Source organism: Antechinus flavipes, chromosome X (assembly GCF_016432865.1).
Source record: "Antechinus flavipes isolate AdamAnt ecotype Samford, QLD, Australia chromosome X, AdamAnt_v2, whole genome shotgun sequence".
Classification (NCBI taxonomy): domain Eukaryota; kingdom Metazoa; phylum Chordata; class Mammalia; order Dasyuromorphia; family Dasyuridae; genus Antechinus; species Antechinus flavipes.
In genome coordinates, this window is record NC_067404.1 from 62,673,895 (window position 1) to 62,695,095 (window position 21,201).

At 40.7% G+C, this 21,201-nt stretch overlaps 1 protein-coding gene across 4 annotated transcripts in view; it reads right to left on the reverse strand.

Annotated features, from left to right (window-relative positions):
- HDX (highly divergent homeobox) overlaps positions 1 to 20,502 on the reverse strand; it is a 108,988-nt gene extending 88,486 nt beyond the window's left edge. For 2 of the 4 annotated variants that reach the window (XM_051967876.1, XM_051967875.1), the window contains exon 1: positions 19,691 to 20,501. The gene's annotated coding sequence lies outside the window, so the exon portion shown is untranslated. Of the gene's footprint in view, positions 1 to 19,690 lie in introns of all 4 variants that reach the window. The other 2 variants (XM_051967877.1, XM_051967879.1) reach the window with 2 other exon arrangements.
- Positions 20,503 to 21,201: the final 699 nt, after the last annotated feature.

The window sequence follows — 21,201 nt, forward strand, 5'->3', positions numbered from 1 at the left end:
ATCAGAAGCCCACTTGCAATTTCACGGATCTCCTAATATGAAGAAACACACCTAATGTAGTTTGTCTCAGAAGTCAATAGCTGCCCTTAAGGAAAAAAAAATCAGCTCTGAGCCAAATGAGAAGTTCAAATTAATACCTGTAAATGAAAAGCTGAGCCACAAACTAGATTTGCTGATGTCAAGCTCCCCTCAGAATTATACTAAATAATCACTGCCTTTCCCATATAGGTGTCTTCCATTGCTGCCAGTCTTCAACATCCACTCAACCATCTGGGTGCAAATACTTTGAATTATGGATTCAATGCACACTCCAGAGTTTGCCTGCCCCATCATCAATCAATTCTTCTCAAAGTGGGCAGGGTGGTGAGAGCTTAGTTTAAAAACATAACAAAAAGCCAAAGTCTGTTCTTACTGAAGGTTTTTCACAGTTGGTGATTGCCAAACATTTTTTGAGCACCGTCCTTCCTTTTGTCAATGGCCCAGTAACAGTACCCTAGGAAAAAATACATCTGGTCAAAACCAGGTGACCTTTTCTCCTGGGAATCAGTATTGTTCTATGGCCTAAGATCCCTACCACAGATGGATAAATAGGAAGCAGGATAAGTAGATGTCAGCTAGTCTCCTCCAAGAAATGCCAGGGAAGCCTGAGTACATCCCCCTTTTGGGAAGCGTGACAGCCAATGCTCTTGGAAAAACTGCCACCCTGCTCTGGGCCTCGGTTCTTCATCTGTCAAATGGAGATAAGAATTCTTGTTCTACCTGCCTCCTGGGGCAGTTGGAAGGAATAAAAGAGATAAGGTGTGAAAAAGTACTTTGTATCTCTATAAAGGAGCATACAAACATAAATGTAATCTCGGATGGCCACACACATCAATGGACATATGGTGCCCTACACAGCTCCTCTATGGTTGGTTACAGAACAGAGCCTAGTTCAGAGGACATGCTGTGAGGAAAGGGTCTCACTTTTCTGCTACTAAGCACTAATCACAGATTAGTAAATCACGAAACAACAAAATGTAAGAACCAAAACTGCAGGTAACCAGAAGGTTATGAAGAAATGAAGACATGGTAGGTATAAGCAGCCAATTATCTATGATGATTTTTGCATATGATGCAGATCAAATAAGGAAAAAGAGACTGGATGGTCATGTAGTAAGAGTGAGGAGTAAGAAAAGGGCATCCCAAATGCTATAGAGTTAGATAAGAAATATTTTAAGGTCCAGAGTACTGTCCCCAGGGTACTGGGGTGAGGAAAAAATCTTCTATGAAGGGTTTATGAAAGGACAAGAATCCCAAAAGATGAGAGGGCAAGGAGAAGAGTACTACTCTCTGCTCGGGGATTATTCACATTAATCACGGAAGAGTTTTTCCAAAAACTTTTCTCTTGGAAGTTATACATAGTAAAGGATTTTCTACTTACAGTGTAATGACATTTTGCCATTTCTATATCAATTGGTACTATGAACTTGCTTTCATCAACCATTATTTTGGTCTGTGATTTATAATGAATGGTTCTCTTCTTTTCCAAAAGCATTTTCCTTTACTTTTTCTTTACTTTTTTCTTTACCTTTAAATTAACTTGTCAGAAGTTGCAGAAACAATAAAAAAATACATTTCAACAAATTCTAACAACATGTCCGGCAACAGATACAACATGCCCTTTTCTAGTATGAAAGGATGTTAGTTATGTTTGCTGGGCCAAAATTGCTGATTGTATTTTGTGCACATTCTTTCTTCTTCCCTTTTAAAGAAATAATTGCCTTCTATTTCTTCATTGGAAATATGAAACAAGTGGAACTTTTTGAACACCCTAGCTCACAACTTTGTCAAGAAATTGGACACTGACTTCAAAGAAATCCTATTTTTAAAAACTACTTTAGAGATAATATGTAGTATTTGTCACTGATTACACAGAACTTAGTAAGTTTTCATAGGAAACTCAATGAAGATAGATTTATATAAAGGAGATCTGTCTCTACCAAAAAGGCTCAAGACCACAGAACTTAATAGTTGCAGCAGGAAAGGACAATCATTAACAAGCTGGCGAATTCACGCTGCTTATAATTATATTGTGAATGTTCATAATTTTTTTTTATTTTCATCAGACCCTTACACCTTGATTACAACTGCCAATATGTGAAAATACTCAGAAAATTCAAGCACATTCTCAATCACTGGAAGACAATGAAATTATTCTACCTTTGTTGAAATGACTACATACACACGACTAGAGATGGCAATTGACAGGTAAACAGAGACCCAATGAATGAATTTACTGGCTGGTCATCTGCTTTGGTCTTCAGTTATAGGATCCCAGGGATAGACATAAGAACTAGACTTGAGACTTCATTGATATAAGCAACTCTCCAGTGTGGAAACTCCTTTTATCAAGGCAGGTCAGCACCTTTTTGCAACTTAACAAGAGTCTTTGGGAGTTTGCTAGAACACTGAAAGACCATGTGATTTGCCCATGGTCCTATGGACATTATGTCTCAGAGCTCACAGGTGGTACTTGAACTCAGCCAAATTTTCCTAGCTTTAAGGACATCTCTGTATCTTAAATGCAGAAAATATATTACAAGTAAAGGCCAAAACTTAATAAAATCTGTAGGACATAGAACAACATAGTGGGCAGGCCTCAGACAATTATTCAATGAATGGGTTGTTTTTGTTTACATTACTATGCCCTCAGCTAATGAAGCAAAAAAAAAAAACTTCCTCCATTATTACAGCCACAAGTTAATGAAAATGCTCCTATTTCCACAAGCACTGTAGGTTCAAATCTGACAAGCTTCACATTTCACACTAGGGAGCAGTAAGTTTAAAGTGTTTCTTTTCATTTGTTAATCCCATTCAGAGAGAAGCTAGAACATCTCTAGCCTTATATAATGGGAATGTGATTTCCAACTATTCATTATACCAGAATAATCTGGATGTCCTAAAGAGTCCATTACAATGGGATTTTGCCTTTATTACCTCTACCTCCTTCCATTTTCCCAGCTCCTATGCTAAATAGCCCAGCCAAAGTTTGGTCAAGTAGTTAGATTCTGTTTTAGAAAGACTGAAATTGTATTTCTTTACTTAGGTTTTTACTAGGCCTAGATTTTGCTGTAGTTTTCCAAATCAGATTAACAGAGGGCATTTTCCCAGAACAGAGAAACATACGTATGCTTAGAATGTCACCTAGATAGGAAGAGAAAGAGTCCTTTGTAGTTTTAATTCCATACTAATCTATTAAAAGTTGTGAGGGGAGGAGAGAACTTCTAAATACCTAAGAGAAATTCTTCTTGTAAGCAGGTATCTAGTTCTTGAGAGTTAGTAAAATCTCTCAAACCTTAACGTCTACTTATAAATTTATGGCATTTTATATATATATAAATTCATCAAATCAAAGCCACAATGATAGTACTGTAAAGAGATTTTAAAGCTGGGAGGGACCTTAAAAAAATCAAGTCTATGTGATGAAAAAGTACCATATGCATCCAGAGAGAGAACTATGGAAACTGAATATTCAGTAGATCAAAGCATAGTATTTTAACCTTCTTGTTGTTGATGATGTTATTTGTTTGCTTGTTTTTTTCTTATGGTTTTTTCCCCTTTTGATCTGATTTTTCTTGCAAAGCATGATGAATATGAAAATATATTTAGAAGAACTGCATATGTTTAACCTATATTGGATTTCTTGCTGTCTTAGGGAAAGAGGAGGTGGGAAAAGAGGAAGCAAAATTTGGAACACAAGTTTTTATAAAGGTGAATAATGAAAACTATCTTTGCATGTATTTGGACCAAAAAATACTACTTTTTTTAAAAGACCCTATGTATCATTGAAAAAAATCATATTTTAACACATATGACATATATTGGATTATTTGCCATCTAGGGGAGAGGGTGGTGAGAAGGAGGGGAAAATTTTAGAATACAAGTTTTGCAAGGATCAATGCTGAAAAATTATCTATGCATATGTTTTAAAAATAAAAAACTTTAATAAAATATCTATACATATACATATGTGTGTATATATATGTGTGTGTGTATACATTCACAATACAACATAAATATATATATATAATATATAACATATAACATAATATGTATATATATATATTTACTTCAAATCCAAATTTAGGGAACTCCTAATGTGAAAAATTCCTCCATGGAGGCAAATCAATAATTCCTCTATAATTTAAAATCTTGGAGAATTCTCTGGAGACAGAGAGGTAAAACTGCTTGCTTTATCAAAAGCTGATCTTAAACCCTTAAACTCCAAAACTGGCCCTCTAAACAATCAAATAAGATTGAATGAGATAATATTTATAAAGTGCTGGGCACAGTGCCTGGCACATAGTAGGTATATGATAACATGCTTGTTCCTTTCCCCTTTCCCTTTCTAACTACTCCACCATGTTGCCTTTTATCCCATCATTTTGGAGATGAGAAAACTGGGCCTAGATAGGTGAAACGATTTGCTTAATGTCACGGCTAATTAGAAACAATCTTCCAATTCCCAGTCCAGTGCTCTTGCCCAAAATTAGCTGATTGTCTTTAGACTAAGAGGCTGAACTCTGTGATTAAAGAGTCCACACAACACAGCCTACAGACAAATCTAAAGACAAGAGGAATAACTACCTTTTTCTAAACCTGTAAAATTACTATAATCTCATATCATCACCATACATGGATAGATGACTTCAAAAGTAGACTGGGGTTCCTGGAAACGTGGCCACTGTCACCAACCAAGGCAAGAGGAAAGAGTTGAGGTCCTCTGGCAAAAGTGAATCCAGTCCTGATACTGCATAGAACACAATACTGGCCAAGGTCTAATGGAACAGGACAATACAATAAATGGAACAAATATGTATTAAATGATGCCGGCACAGGGAAGACAGAACATTTCAATGAGCCATGGTCCCTTATCCTCAAGAAAATTAGGAAAGAGGAAGACGTAAACAGACTATTATAAAATACACACATCTAAGTCCATTAGGGGGTTACAAAACCAAGGCCCTTGAGAGGTCTGAATGGGAGGGGGGGTCATAATAAGCCAGGGGAGAATACAAAGAGACTTTAAGAGGTACCATTTGAGTTGGGACTGAAAAGAAATGAAGGAATTCAATAGGCAAGGAGGAGGGAGGACATTCCAAGCCCAGAGAACAATCTGAACAAAAGCATGACAAGCACGCTTGGTCGTTCTGATTCTGTTGACATCATTCAATTCAGGTAGCTTGACAGCCATTTGCAAGAAAAGACCACCATGGCTGCTTGGAAGGTATTACATTCACTTGTGTTTTTCCTACACATCTTGCTTCAATATAACTGTCAGGCCTGAGAGATTGGAATAGAAACTTGCAAAGCAATTTCCTCGCTTCCAGTCAGTAGTTTCAAAGGATGCTGAGAGATACAAAAGAGGCGACCACTTTTTGTCATCACTTGGAGATCGTTTGCCCTTCATTTAACAAGCATTTATTAAGCATCTATTGTGGACAAGCACCATTAATGTAGGGTGCGCTGTGCAAGTCTTAAACCAATTTCAAAAGGGCCAAGAGAATCAGAAGAACAAAAAGATATCACTTCCTTTGAAATAGAAGGTGGGAGAGTAGGCATTAAACTTCAGGAGATGGCAATCATTAAGGTACTGTCTCATGAAGAAGGGCCAACAACTGTTTTGAGGAGTTTGCTTGTACATAATATATTTTACTAATTTTATGTGCTCTGTCAATTATTTTTGTGTGCTCATTCATGTCTGTCATTTGTACCTTAGATGATAAAGTCCCAGAGGGCAAGGACCAATCAATCTAATGTAACAAACATGTCTTAAACCTTTATTAAGTACAGTATAAAGGTTCTGGGGTTATAACCTGAGGATACAAAACCTCAAATGACAAACAGTTCATGTATTCAAAGAATTCATGTTTCACTAGGTGGATACAATAGGAAGACCTAAACATTTACAAGATTATTTGAAGAGGAACCAAGGATATATAATGGACCCATTTGTACCACACTCAATGTAGTGCTTCACATAGAATTTTACTCATCAAAGGCTTTCGACAATGATAACAAGTAGACATCAACTGAGGGGGCAGGATTGACGATCCGTTTCACTAATAAGACCCCAGCTAACTGACTTTTTAGCATTCCCACAGCCCCATCGATTTAGCTTGCAGGGGGTTTTATTAGATGCTTAATGAATATGGAACCTCTCTGCAATGTTAAAAGCTAAATCCTTAACACAAACGTCCTTCAAAGGGTCTTGCTGCCACATAAGAAGCAATTCACCTGATCCTGGAGAGATTTTCCTCTCTAAGTAGATGGAGTCCTGCTCCCAGGGAGAAGTTGATGCTGAAACAGGTCACAGCTAAGCTCACAGAATCCAAAGCTAGAAGGGACCACAAAGGTTATCTAGGCTGATATCTTCATTTAAGAGAAGAGGAAACTGAGATCTGGATGATCCGGACAATCCAGACTTCATGCAACTGAAAGCAATTCCATTGTAAGGTCTTCACCAATGCAATGTTCGAGGAAAACAGCCATAGTATCTTTCTTCTGCTCCCCCAGTGTCAAACCTTGAAACATTCTAAGCTGCAGGCAGTCAAATTTAAAGAGAGATGTCAACCGATTTCATCTCGGCCTCCTCTCTATTCTTGCCACATGTCTCTAAGCACTGGAATCTCACGGCAGCCTTCAAGGATATAAGAACTTTTAAGGAGCCACTGTATCAAGAATAGTTTTCAATAGGTATAGATGCAGTAGGGCACTAATTGGTCCCTTAGAAAGCTGTGGAATCCACTCTAACAAGTGCCCAGCTGGAGAAAACCAGATTAAAACTGACCTACTCCATCATCTTACTGTGAATCACCGACACAAGGAGAGTTGAGAGCTCATCCAAAATAGATCACAGGTGTGTTTGGAGGAGGAAGAATTTTTTTTTGATAACTGACTGCCTGATATTCAAAGGTGGCTTTCTGTTTCTACTACGTCTTCCTAAAAGAGTGGGCCAGACAAAAATCAAAGATACTTGTAGTTCCTGTAATCCCTTCAAGCCTGTGCTGGCAAAACTGATTCTCCTACAGTTTACAGAGAATTCCTTCTGGGCTTGCCCCAATTCCCCTTCTGTTCAGTTTCACTGTTCTGGTTAGCCTCTGTTCAGCTTGGCCAAGGAGAGTGCAGAGTTGTTTCAAAGAGACCTTTAAAGGATGCTTCCTGCCCATGTGGGAGCGAGAACGTATTACTAATGTATAGTAGCGACAAATATCCCTAACCAAACAACAGAAAAACCAGAGCAATACCAGAGCGCACAAAGCCAATCTGGAACTATAAGCTATCCTTGACTAGAACTCGACTAAGAAATCCTCTCACTGTCTCTTAATTATTTACTTATTCCAATCTCTCGCTGTCCCTCGTCCTTCTTGTTCTTAAAATTCAGCCTCCTCTTTCTTGGTCTGGAGGTAAATACCCAAAAGATCTCTTAAGGAGCTCTCCTCTTTTTCCAGATACAAATTTTCACCTCTGCGGAGGGAAGAAGGAATACGCTACAAAGCCTCTGACAATGGGAAAAGTTTGAAGGTAGGAAGAAAAGTGAAATATTAACAAGTGTACCCTCACCTATCTGTCCAAGCTAAACCCCACCAATGGGTTAAACTTACCCTTCTCCTCACCCATTAAGTCTGGGTCCCTGATAGCTCCCAAACCCAGCAAGCCTCTTTCTACCTCTGTGCCTTCCTGTAAATCCTCTCTATCACCTGAAATACCCTCATAAACACCCACTGTACCAGGAGTTGAGAGGGAAGTGCTATAGAAACTAGATGTCAATGGAAGATACCAATTAGTACTTATCAACTGAATGAGAAGCAAGTCAGCCCCACTCTACTCATCCATGATATCAGAGTGCCTTTTCCAATGGTCTTCCAAATGGTGCACTTTTCATTATTTACTTTGGGGCACAGCTGAAGAGCCATAAGGACTCCTTTTCCACCTTCCCTTAAAATGGAACATCTGGGCTAAGATGGTCTAAAGAATTTCCTTATTCTCTGTAACTCCAAGGAAGATGCAGAGCTTTGGTGGTTGCTAGAATAATAGCTGGAGTCCCTCAGAAATGAGAGGAGAAGCTGCCCTAGGCACACAGGCGAGCATGGCTGTTGGATACTATTGTTTGCATGGCAAGAGAGCATAAGGGGCAGTTTGCCTGAATATCTGCCACTTTGTGATCTGTCACTTGGAAATCCTCTATGAAGACAGCTGCACAGCAAGGACAACCCCCAAAAGGGCAACTGTTATGGCATTTAGCCACGTGGTATGGTCTTAGCTCTCTACCCCCCACCTCTCTGAACCTCTGGTTTTTACCCAGCCCCCTTTGTGGTGCTAGGAAGTTTATACCAGGGTACTTCTTCATCAGAGCAAAGGACTGACTAACCTAACTCAGAAATAACTGCATATTAAAGGGAGCTCAAGATGTCCCCAATGGCTCCTCACTGTACTGAACTTTTTCTCCCCCCCCCAAAAAAAAAAAGAATCTCTCTGGCCCCAAACAATCCACCCAGAGTTAGACTTTATTGCAATGCAAATGTGCAAAGGAGAAGACAATTGATTGCCATCTTGCCGCTCAGTGATCTTCCAATATCTCTATGGAATAGGCAGGTCAAGCACCCAGCATCTTTTTCTTGAGTACCAGCTGTGCCCTTGGCACTCAGCAGAAAATTTTATGAACTGCTATGGCTGACTGGACCTGCAAAACCAAGTAACCTTCACTTCAAGGCAATTCCCAATCAAAGGTTGGATGCCTGTCACTCAAAAATATGAAATATTTTTTATGGGTGAGTATAAGATTGCTAAGATTTCCCTACATTTAATGTATTGACTTTCTATTTATTCATCCAATAAAGACTTATGAAGTGCTTACTGTGTGTCAGGAATTTTGCAAGGCGTTAAAGAAATAAAGACAAAAACAAAATAGTTCCCGCTCTCAAGGAGTTTACTTATATTCAGTTAGGATAAACATCGTGAACAAAAACCAGTAATACAAAATAAATGGAAATTAATTTTCTGGGTGAGGTTCTAGTAACTAGAAGAATCTGGATAAGCCTCATAGAAGACAAGGTCTTTAAGCTGAGTCTTGAAGAAAGGGGAATTCTAGAGAAAGGGATGAGGAGAGTACACCCCAAGCATGAGGGACAGCCTGTGCTAATACAGGTGGGAAATGAATGATATCACACTGGCCATTTGCTTAGAAGACAATGCAAAAAGCAAAGTGCAACAGGCCTGTTGCAGGTAGGCTGCAGCTATAACGAAAAGGGATCTCAATGCATTCTTGAATTCTGCACGGATAAGAGTAGAGAGAGATGGTGGGTTTTAGCAAGGTATGAGTAGCAATAAGGCAGGAGGCAAAGAATTTAGTCATAGAGGACTCTGTGTAATTGAGATGCTTAAATACAGACTTAGGACTGCAGAAGGAAAAGTAAAGAAAGAGCAAGACTTGATCCTGGGAAATATAAATGAGTGTTAGGGGGTCTGAAAGTTATGGTGAGAAGGAAAAACAGGGTTAGGAGGAGGGAAGCAAAGGAAGAAAAACGAAAGGACAAGAGCCTGTTGTCTCATAAAGGAATTCCAGAGTTCTTGGCCATGAAAATGGAACACGTGGGTAGCGGTGAGATATGGTCATGTGATCCTTGGTGCTGCTGAGGTGGAGTGGAAGAACAGATCATAGGAGATGAAGAGGAGGATCAACTGGGAGGCCATTATGTTGGAAGGAACATCAATAAGTATAGGGCATGGGTTAGAGTAGAAAATGCTTTCTGTTGGTGCAATACTCCTGGAGGCATAGCTAAAATCCAGGAATGTGAGCCTTTATTCTAGCAGAACAAAAGCTTCTTGAGGACAGGGGCCATTTTTCCTTTTTTCTTTGTATCTCTGGGGCACTGCACATAGTTGGCATTTAATAAATGCTTTCTGAATGAGACAGGACCTCTGCTTTACTATGCTCTACTCCTGAAATCAATGTCAAGCATTCAAATTGCGATCCTATTCTGAGCAACTGTAAATAAAATAACAAAGCATAGGCATAATTAATATGTTCTTTTTCTGTGATTTGGTTAAGAGGCTCAGAAGCAGAGAGACTCCAATGTAGTTTTTTCATTGTTTACCCAAAGTTCCATTCTATAAGCTTCAACTGGGACTTCCTGACACAGAATGCATTTTAATGATGCATGCAGTAGGATACAATGACAAGAATGCTGAATTTGGAGTAAAAAAAAATAACCCCACTTTTCCCACGTGTGACCTTGGACAGGTCATTTGCCTTCCCTGAGCTTCAGTTTCCCTATCTGTAAAATTATGGGTTTAGACTAGATGGCTCTCAGATCCTTCATACCTCTAAATCTATAATCCTATGAGTCTCTGATGCAGATTAATTTAATAGATCTTAGGACAGTCCTTAAACTGGAATCAACAAACACCCAAGGAGTCTATGGATCAATTGGGGGGGGGGGTTCATGAACTCGGAAGGAAAAAAACTTAACATTTTTGTTTTTACTAACTTCAGATTAAAATGTAAAACATAATTTAAATGTGTTATTCTAAGAAGGGGTCCAGAGGTTTTACCAGATTGCCAAGGAGCTCATGACACAAAAGGTTAAGACCTGTCTTAAAGAAATCACAAAGCCTTTTTTTATATCATAGAATTTGTAGGAAAGTAAATGGGATGAAGGGGAGAAACTGGATGGCACAGCAGGGCAAAGCCTTGTAGGAGATCTGCCTTTGAGTCTGCCAAGTAACTCACTGGGCAAACTGGTTCAAATCACTTACCCCCACTGGGCCTTACTTTTCTCACTTCTAACTTGAAGGGATTAGACCAGATAACCTCAAAGGTACTCCAACATTTGATGATCTCACCCTTTCTTCACAAACTCAACCCAAGATCACCGTCTGACTTCTTAACTTCTATCAGTGGTTCCATCATTCACTCAGTTGCCCATGTTGGTGTGATCCTTGATTCTTCTCTCGACCCTTCCAGCCAATCAGTTATCAAGTCTTATCACTGTCACCTTCCTAAGATCTCTGACACTGTTCCTTTTCATTCTATTACCATTGTTCTATTAAAATTTCAATCATGTTAAACTCTTTGTGACCATATTTGGGGAGACTGGCAGAGATGCTGGAGCGCTTTCCCATTTCCTTCTGCAACTCATTCTACAGAGGAGGAAACTGAGGCAAACAGGGTTAAATGACTTGTCCAGGGTCACACAGCTGGAAAGTGTCTGAGGCCAGATTCAGATTCATGAAGATGAGTCTTCTTGACTCCAGACTCACTACTCTCTCCACTGTTCCATTTAGCTGCACTGCCACCCCTTTAATTCATGCCTTCATTACTAGTTAATAGTGTGGATTTTTACAACAGCCTCCTGGCAAATCTCTACATCAGCCACAATGATACTAGATAACTCTTTTTTATGCACAGATCTGATCATGTCACTCCACTGCTCAAAATTCCTCTATGGCTTACTATAGTCTTCCAAATAAAGTTCAATCTCCTTAACAGGGTTTTCTGGGCCCTATAGAGTCTGGTTCTCTTACGCCTTTCCAGCCTTTTCTATTCCCATCTGTTTGCACTATGTTCTAGCTTCCAGCATCTTCAACTGTGGTTCACAAGCTCACACAAGGTCTTGTAACTGAATGTGGGGGTCATGAAATTATGATTTATTTTAAAATCGAATTGAAATTTAAATGGTTGATTTGTATCCCTCTTTTATATACCTATATACCTGGGGTCACATAAAAATTTCTTGGGTAAAAAGAAGTCACAAATGGAAGAAGTTTAAGAAGCCCTGCTCTATAATTTCCCAACTATGCCCAAAGAGCTATCAAACTGTGCATCTCCTTTGATTCAGCAGTATTTCTCCTGGGCCTGTATCCCAAAGAAATCATAAAAGAGGGAGAAGGCCCCACATGTGCAAAATTGTTTGTAGCAGCCCATTTTGTAGTGGCAAGAAACTGGAAACTGAGTGGATGCCCATCAGTTGGAGAATGGCTGAATAAGCTATGGTATATGAATGTTATGGAATATTATTGTTCTATAAGAAATGATGAGCAGGATGATTTCAGAGAGGTCTGGAGAGACTCACAGGAACTGAGGCTGAGTGAAATCAGCAGGACCAAGAGAACACTGTACATGGCAATGACAAGATTATGTGATGGACAACTCTAATGGATTTGGCTCTTTTCAACAAAGAGGTAATTCAAAGCAATTCCAATAGACTTGTGATTGAGAGAGCCATCCACATCCAGAGAGAGGACTATGGAGACTGAATGAGCACCTAGTATTTTTAGTATTTTTGCCTTTTTTGTTACTGTTTTTTTTCCCTTTTTGATCTTATTTGCCTTGTGCAGCATGATAAATATGGAAATATGTTTAGAAGAACTGCACGTTTAACCTAAATTGGATTACTTGTTGTCTAGGGGAGAAAAGTGAGGGTAAGGGAGAGAGAAAAATTTGAAACACATGGTTTTGCATGTATTTTGAAAACAAAAAGCTGTTATTAAATTAAAAAAAAAAAAAGGAATCCCTGCTTTGGCTAGCCTGGACTACTTATCAGCCCCAGTGCACCTTCCCATGCAGTCTCACTTCTGTGTCTTTGTAATTCCACTTCCTACATTGAGGATGCTGTCCCTCCAATCTTTTCCTGTTAAAATCATATCTTTCCTTTAAATCAGTAGTGTCAAAGACAAATAGAAATAGGGATCTCTAATACATAGATAAGGACTGCTATGGGCCCGATGTTGACCCTTTTAAAATGTAATATCATCTATGTGTTCTTGTATTTTTATTAATTTTGTTAAATATTTCCCAATTATATTTTAAGCTGGTTCAGGGGGTAGTCAGGGGTATAATGGGCCAAATGCACCCATGGGCAGTGTGTTTGATACCTCTGCTTTAAAGGATGCTCATCTGCCCCATCTTCCATGATGCTTTCCTTGCTCCTTCCAGTCAATAATCATTCTTTAGTCTGAGACTGCAGAGTATCCAGGTTGTACTTCTCTTATGCATTTATGTATAATTCATTTAACGAGCATTTATAAAGCACCTACTATGTGCAGAACACTATTATGTGCTAAGAAAGACACCAAGTTTAAATACAACACAGTTCTTGCCTCACAGAATTTACAATCTAGGAGGGGAATGACACACATAAAAAGAGATAATTATTATAATATTATGTATAAATGACTACATTAGAGATTTTTAAAATAAAGTTTAGACCAGTGGTTCTCAAACTTTTGTTTTCAGTATCTTTATCCTGTTAAAAATTATTGAGGATCTCTCCAAAGCATTTTTGTTTACCTGGGTTATATTTATAGACATTTACCATATAGGAAATAAAAACTATTTTTGAATTTGTAGACCCTCTAAAAGGGTTTCAGAGATCCCCAGAATTCTCTAGGGGAGAATTCTCTCTCTTTGAGAACCACTGGTTTAGACCATTGAGATGGTATGTAAAAGCTCTGCAATGGACTCTCAAGGATGACTAGCAATGGAAGACATTCAAGACTCAAGAAATAAGCAAAGGCATAGAAAAGCAAGCCTTCTCAATACTAGTGCCTTCTCTCTGTTCATCATTTCCAATTTAGCCCATATAGAGCTTGCTTTGTATGTGCTGGTTTGCATGTGGTAGATTATAAACTCCTTGAAGGCTGTCTTTTGCCTCTTTTTGCATCTCTAGCACTTAACACAAGGTCTAATACATAATAGTGATTAAAAAATGCTTATTAATTGATTGATTGTGGGAAGGGCAGAGATTACCTGCTTTTACTGAGGTACAGAGTTTGTGGCGGAAAGTAGTATGAAATGAGGCTGGCAAGGGAGGATGGCACCAAATTTTGGAGGGCCTTTAATGCTAGGCAAAGACATTTGTACTTTACTTGTTTCTTAAGACAGTTACAGTTATTTGCATATGTGTAATATCCTCACTATTATTAGATTGTGAATTCCATGAACTCAAGACCTTTTTATATAACTATCTTTGGATTATCCCCCTAAAACGAGTTGGGCTGGTCAAGCAGAGAAAATGACAAATGAGAGATGGACAGCAAAATGATATATTGGTACCCCCAAGTTATAAAAAGAATGAGAAGACCTCTTGTATGTGGGTTCTTCAAGAATCCCATGGAATGAAAGCAAAGAAAGATTGCGATCTTATGGGTGGGCAAAATACTCACAGCAAAGAAGCCACACGTGTAGCGAAGAAGTCAAGTTTTTTTCTTCTGGTACCTAGCATAGCTCCCTACACAAACAATTCAGTGTTTCAAAGCTGTCTTTAATTCCATCAGCTAGGGCACTCTCTGCAGTTATGATGACAACTCTTTTCTTAATGAGTTACTGTGGTTAAAAGAAAACTATTTCCCATCGGTTAACGGTCTTGATAATGCATCTTTTGACATTTAATTAGGCTGGTTCTCCCCCAACAAACACAAAATCCGTCCCCACAGCCATACATTTCAGATTGGTTGGACCTGTTGGTATGGTTATGGCTAGCCCAACCTTCAAGAATCTAGGGTTACCTCCACACCACAATGAGGCATCCAAGTAGGACTGGTTGAGGATTCTGCACATAGTATGCTTGCTGAAGAGAAAGGACCCTAACTAATACCAGTTGATCTAATTTCTCCTTTTACCAAGTAGGCATGGTAATACAGAGTAAAGAACACTGGATCTGGTTTCAGAGAAACTAGGTTCAAATCCTGGTGAAATTTTGGGCAAGTGGATTGATTTCAATTTTGTCAACTCTAAAATGGGGGTGACAACATCTATAATACCTACCTCAAGGGTTGTGAGAACCAAATGAGAAATAAAAGATGTATGACACTTTGAAAACCTTGAAATGTTGTATAAATGTCACCTCTATAGATCCTTTATATATTATCATAAAGAAAAAATGCATTATTATATGCTTATGGTCCATTAACAAAGCTCTAAACTCACACACACAAGGTTTGATCTTGAAGGCTTTTTAATCATTCTATGGTTCAAGCTCCTACCAGGTCTCCCCAGAGGAACATCAGAATTTTGGCTCATGTTTAGGTCTCCACAAACAAGGGAAGAAAGCCATCAGTCTCCATGAAAGCACTCAGGCTAACAAAACATTAAATATAGAATGAATTTTATTTACTCCAACAGAAAACTCAAAGGACTCATACCTGAGGCCTTAAACAATCTCTTCTGGTGTGGTCTGCCTTGCCCAGGAACCTATACAATCTTGTAGACCAAGATGTGTTTATGTTAAACACACGGGCAGCCTACCACCCTCCCTAGTGCACTGGAACCAGATTAAAATGTAACTGGGAAATATTTAACAAAATACAAATACAATAAGACAAAGATAATGTCAATAATAAGCAGTTTCTAAGTCAGCATGCACTTGCAAGGACCCTTATGTATGGGTTAGGGGCACCCAATTTCTATTTGAGTTTTATACTACTGCTCCAGATTTCCAGTACTACTTTAAGTGCTTTGCCCCAAGCAGAAAAAAACAAAAACAAAAAAAAAACAACTCAGAATTGCTTGAGAGTCAAGCAACCTTCCCTCTGGCAATCCTCCATCTCCACAGGTATCCGCACAGTCCACATGACTTACTGTACCCCCTTGGATGAAGCTCTGTCATGGCTTTCTGCCATGTTGATCTTTTTCCCTATTTACATATGTTCTAGCAACTCATCTCCTCCCCTTCCAAATTTCCATCCAATACTAGTTCCTCTTCTCTCTCTCTTCATCAGTCTGTATTTCCACACCAGTCTATGTCTCCACCTGGTGCTGATTCCTCTACTCCCCGGGGACCATGTGGTCCTGTGCCTTCATTCTTTAGGTGCTAGAGGATATGAATGTCTGGTGATTTCCTAATGTTTTACATCTTCATCTGTCTCTGGTTTCTGAGTGTACAATGGTGGGCTATACAAAGAAATCATCTGTGTCTAAATTTATTTCTCCTCTTTTCTGCCCCCTCCTTCAGGTGGACCACTCTGAACCTTCTAAATTCTTCCTCAGTTCAGGTAGACCTTTTTCCAGCTCCTCTCCAGGGTACCTTATTTCCTCCAAAATCCAGTATAAAATCTTCTCTTTGGCTTTCAAAGACCTCCCCAGCCTACCCTTTCTCCTGCCTTTTCAATCTTCTTCCACCTTACTCCTCCCCCTTTCCCACATCTTTTCACAGACCCCCAGGCTCCTTGCTGCTCTTCAAACAAACAAGACACTATTTCCTTACCCCATGCATTTCACTCAATGTCCCTGTTTCCCAGAATGCTATCCCTCCTTGTTTCTTCTTCTAGGCTTTTCTAGCTTCCTTCAAAACTCAACTAGAATCCTACTTAGCAGAAGCCTTTCCTGGTCTTCCCTTAATGCTAGCATCTTCTTCTGTGATTAGCTCCAATTTAACCTATGTCTTATTTGTTCATAATTGTTTATATCTAATTTCCCCATTAGATTGCTCTAGAGGGCAGGGATTGTTTTCACTTTTTTTTTGTATCCTTGATGCTCGCTGATAACTTCTCTCTTGTGGAAACCCATGGTTGTGCTGTCTTTAATTCACATTCTAGTGTGAGACTACAGCTAACTCTCTACTGCATGCATCATTAAAATGCATTCTGTATCAGGAAGTCCCAGTTAAAACTTATAGAATGGAACGTTGGCTAAACAATGGAAAAACTACATTGGGGTCCATCTGCTTCTGAGCCTCTTAAGCAAATCACAGAAAAATAATATATTAATTACGCCTATGCTTTATTATTTTATTTACAGTTGCTCAGAATAGGATCACAATTTGAATGCTTGCCACTGATTTCAGGAGTAGAGCATAGTAAAGCAGAGGTCCTGTCTCATTCAGAAAGCATTTATTAAATGCCAACTATGTGCAGTGCCCCAGAGATACAAAGAAAAAAGGAAAAATGGCCCCTGTCCTCAAGAAGCTTTTGTTCTGCTAGAATAAAGGCTCACATTCCTGGATTTTAGCTATGCCTGCAGGAGAATTACACCAACAGAAAGCATTTTCTACTCTAACTCCATACAGTGCTAGTTCAGTTCCTTGATGCACATGGTTTCAAATCCAGTTCTGCTACTTACTGTTAACTTTGGTAAAGTCACTTAACCTATATGAACCTCAATTTTCTCATCTACCCAATGAAGGGATTGGACTAGCTTGTCTTGATGCTCTCTTATAGCTCTAAATCTATGGTCTTATGATAATCATGGGTTGTGTGGCTGTGGAAGCTTCTCTCCAGAAGCTTTAGCACCCACCTCTCCTACCTCTATTTAGTCTCTTTTTGTAGCTGTGTGGGTTCCTTTTAAAGGCCAAACAAAAGATCAGAGCTCAAGTGAAATATAATCAAAACAGAAGGAAGGCCTCATCAATGGGGAAAGGAAAATCAGGGGAATTTACACTTTGTTAAGACATAAGATAAGGGGAAAGGAGTGAATGCCTGAGCACATCTTCAAAATTCTTATTGAGATAGGAATTATAATACTCCAAAGATTTGGGGGGAGGGGAAATAAACACATTACATGCTCATACTTTGTTAGCCATGTCCTTCCCCACCCCAAACATGGGAAGCATCATTTTAGCATGTTCTATCCATCTCTAGATCCCCAGATTTGAGCATATCTGACTAATTTGCCAGTGTCTAGTAAAAAAAGACACCATCAATGCTATGATAAATGGACCCATATGCTTAAAAAAAAAAAAAAGAAAGAAAGCCTAGGTGAACGGCATAAATTAGAGAAAGAGGAAAAAAATTGATGATTAACAAAGAAAGGATCTTCTCTTATTAGGATCAACATACAGTTTATTTCTGATGGCCTACAACAGTGATTTTTTAGATTTTTCATATGTTGATTTTGAATTATTTCAAGTTGAGTCATCATCTGCCTATATGTGTGTGTGTGTTTGGAAGTTATGATTTAGGGCAAATTTCTGAAATTCCCTAGGCCTCAGTTTCTTCATCTGTCTCTAAATCTGTGATTCTATGTTTACTTTGTCAAGGCTTGAGTTTAGCCTTGAAAGATGGTGAGCCACAGAAGGGAAAGTATTCCAGATATGTGTGTTTTTGGGAGGGGGATTGGGGAGTGAGAAGATTGGTTAAAAACCCAAGTGACGAGGCAGAGGTGTGAATGAGTAGGGTACGTGTGTTTGGGGGACAATGAAGAGACAGGCAATGAGGAACAGAGACAAATAAAAATGGAGAATTAAGGTGGGGCCCTGAGGGTAGTTAGGCAGAAGATTTTAGTAGTGGTGCAGCAGGCAATAGAGAGGCACTAAAAGCTTCTGAGAAGGGAAACATCATCATGAAAATAGGATTTGAAGATTATTCTGGCAGGGGTATACAGGATGAACTGGGAAAGCGAATGGGAATGGGGGAAGAGTTAAGAGTTTGTAATTGCTTTGAGATTACGGCAGCATGAACTAAGATGGCAGCAGTGGAGACAAAGAAGGAAAAAAAAACCTATTGGGATGCGATAAATACCTTCAAAAAAAAGAAAGGCAAAGAATAATTTGATGGTATGCCTTCACTGGGGGGTCCAAAGCACAAAATGGACAGCCAACTACTTCAGCCAACAGCACTTAGTTCTTGCGGCGCACAGAAGGTGCCGTCCATCTTGAACTGCTGACTACTCGCTCCACGTGCCAGAGAGTTTGTTGTTCGGTTAGTCTCGGGCTCTGAGTAAGGCAACCCCAACGGGGGTGAGGTCACTCCAAATTAGAAGAGCTTTGGGACAATTAAGGAGACGGGTGTGGGACCTAAAAGAGGAAACTCAGACACGTGGCTTCAACTTGAAAAGGGTACAGCTGAAGGGAGGGAAAATCCCACCCAGAAGGCCCCACGGCCTCGTGAGGCTCCTCAAATGCAGTTGCAGGTAGGGGGTCATACTTAGCATGAGAAAATGGGGTTCTAACTGCAGAGGAAGTAGCAAGGTGGGCTTAAGAGAAGCTAAGAGAATGGAGTCAATGGGAAGTAGACCAAAAGAACTTGACAATGATGCTGTCCATTGGAAGAATTGATGTTATTACCCCACCCACACAAATCCCATCCCTACCAGGTTCATCTTTAGCTTTCCAACTAGGTTTCCTTCCAACTTCACCAGTCTCCGCCTCCTCCTCCTCTTCCTCCTCCAGTCCCCAGGCAGAGTGCAGCCCCAAGTCCAGCGTAGAAGTGCGCTTGCGCACGCTAGCCCGCCCCTCACCGCGCGCCCCACCCTCGCGCAGGTGGGACTGCGCAGGCGCAGAGCCCTCCGCGCGTAAGAGTCGGGCTGTGGGAAAGCTACTGTCCAGTACAATCTAGAAGCGGCAGAATTCGCCCCCCTCTTATGTGAGGAAAAGGCGCCACCTCCTCCTCTCCTCTTCCTCCTCCTCCTCCTCCGGCGAGGCCAGGCCAGGCGAGGCAAGGGGCGAGCCCCGAACCCGGGAGCTCCGGGGCCCCAGGCCCCGGGCCCCCTGGGCTGTGCCCGCGGCAGCCCCCTCCCCAGCTCCGCTCCGCCCCGCCGCCGCCCGGGCCCTGAGGGGAGCAACGCTGGGCTCTGGGGGCCCCGCGCAGCTGCTCGACTGCCCTGGCTCCGCAGGCCTCGGCCCCTGAGGGCCCCCCACTGGGCGGACCAGTAGCTCACTGCCCTGCCCCCCCTTGCCCTTCACCCCCAGCCCACTCCACTAGGTGCGGGGCTTACCTCGGGCGTGATGGGAAAGCGGCCGTAATCCGAGGCTCCCCGGGGCGGGCTAGCGCCGGGCAGGGCGGATTCAGCGAGATTTTTCCTGGGTCTCCACCGCCGCCTCAGACAATGAAATCAGCGTGTCCGATCATCAATTCTCATCATGATCGTGACGTCACAGCAGACAGCGGCCAATGGGAGCCCGAGATCAGCTCCGGACAGTCCCCGGCCTCAGCCCAGAACCCACGAGAGGGGGGAAGGGGAGATGGCCGCCTGCAGCGGGGGGAGCCTCCTCCCCTCCCAGACCTGGCTGTGGCCATAGCCAGGGCTCTTGGTGTCCGCCACTCCCTCTCTGAACAGCACTGATCACCAAGCATCCCTGCCGCTGCAGGAGCTAGAGATAAGCTTGTTGGGCTGGTACTGCCAGCTTTTCCAACTTGACAATCGTCTACAGGAGCAGCCTAATTCTTGCACGCTGCCAAGAGCACGTGATTATGGGTAGCTATGGGGTTTTTTATGTTATTAATACAGTGTTGGAGGGGGGAGACATCCATTTAGAGTTAATAAAATCCATAAGCATTCAAGAAGTCCCACTAAAGACTCCCATCAAAATGATTTTCTATTTACTGGAATTGCAGTTAATTCAAATAAAGTCCAGCTTATTTGCCTAGACAAAAAGAAGACCCCCAAACTGGAAGGGACATTAGAGACTATCTAGCCCAAATCTTTCATTTGATAGATAAGTAAACTGAAGTCTGGGCCCCAGGTTCCAGAGTAACCCCTTGTTCAAATTTCAAGGCCTGAGTTCTTTCCACATCGACTCCCCAAGCTTTCTGGTTTAAATGGAGATGCCCTGTGAGTAATGGTTAGTGTCTTCTTGTCCGTGAGCATAAAGACACTCGTGTCCCACTTTGGGGTTCCAGTGTCTGCCTTCTTATAGATCCAGTTGGGTTCCAACTGAGAAAACAGTCCACAAGCACTTAACTCAAGTGTTGTGTCCTACATGTGCTAGATATTGTGCATGGATACAAGAAAAGGAGATGTGATTTGAAAAAAGAGGTCTTTACCTTGAAGAAGCTTACAGTATTATTTGGGGCAAGGATAATGAGGATAGCAGACTGAAATGGAAAAATTAGACTAAATATTTGAACTCCAATAAAATCCCCTGATGCCTCATCATTATGGGAAGGTAATCCTAGGGTTTTGAAAGCTTTATCAGCAACCTATAAACCCTGACAGATCACCTTGATCCTCTTGAACTGGAAAGATTTTGAGTACTGATTCAGGAAGAGACTGTATGTCATGTCTTTTGAAGACCAGTCTAGCTAAGGTCATAGAAGCTTATTAATAAATTGATCAGTTTTCAGACCAAGCAACTCTGAACAGAATGGTTGATGTGGATGGGCTAGTCACACAGATGAAAGAAATCACAGGAACTGAAATGATGGATTGTGTTCTAGGTCATAAGATATAGATAAACTATACCAAAATGGATTGCCATAATTGAGGAAGGCTTCGTGAACAAGGTA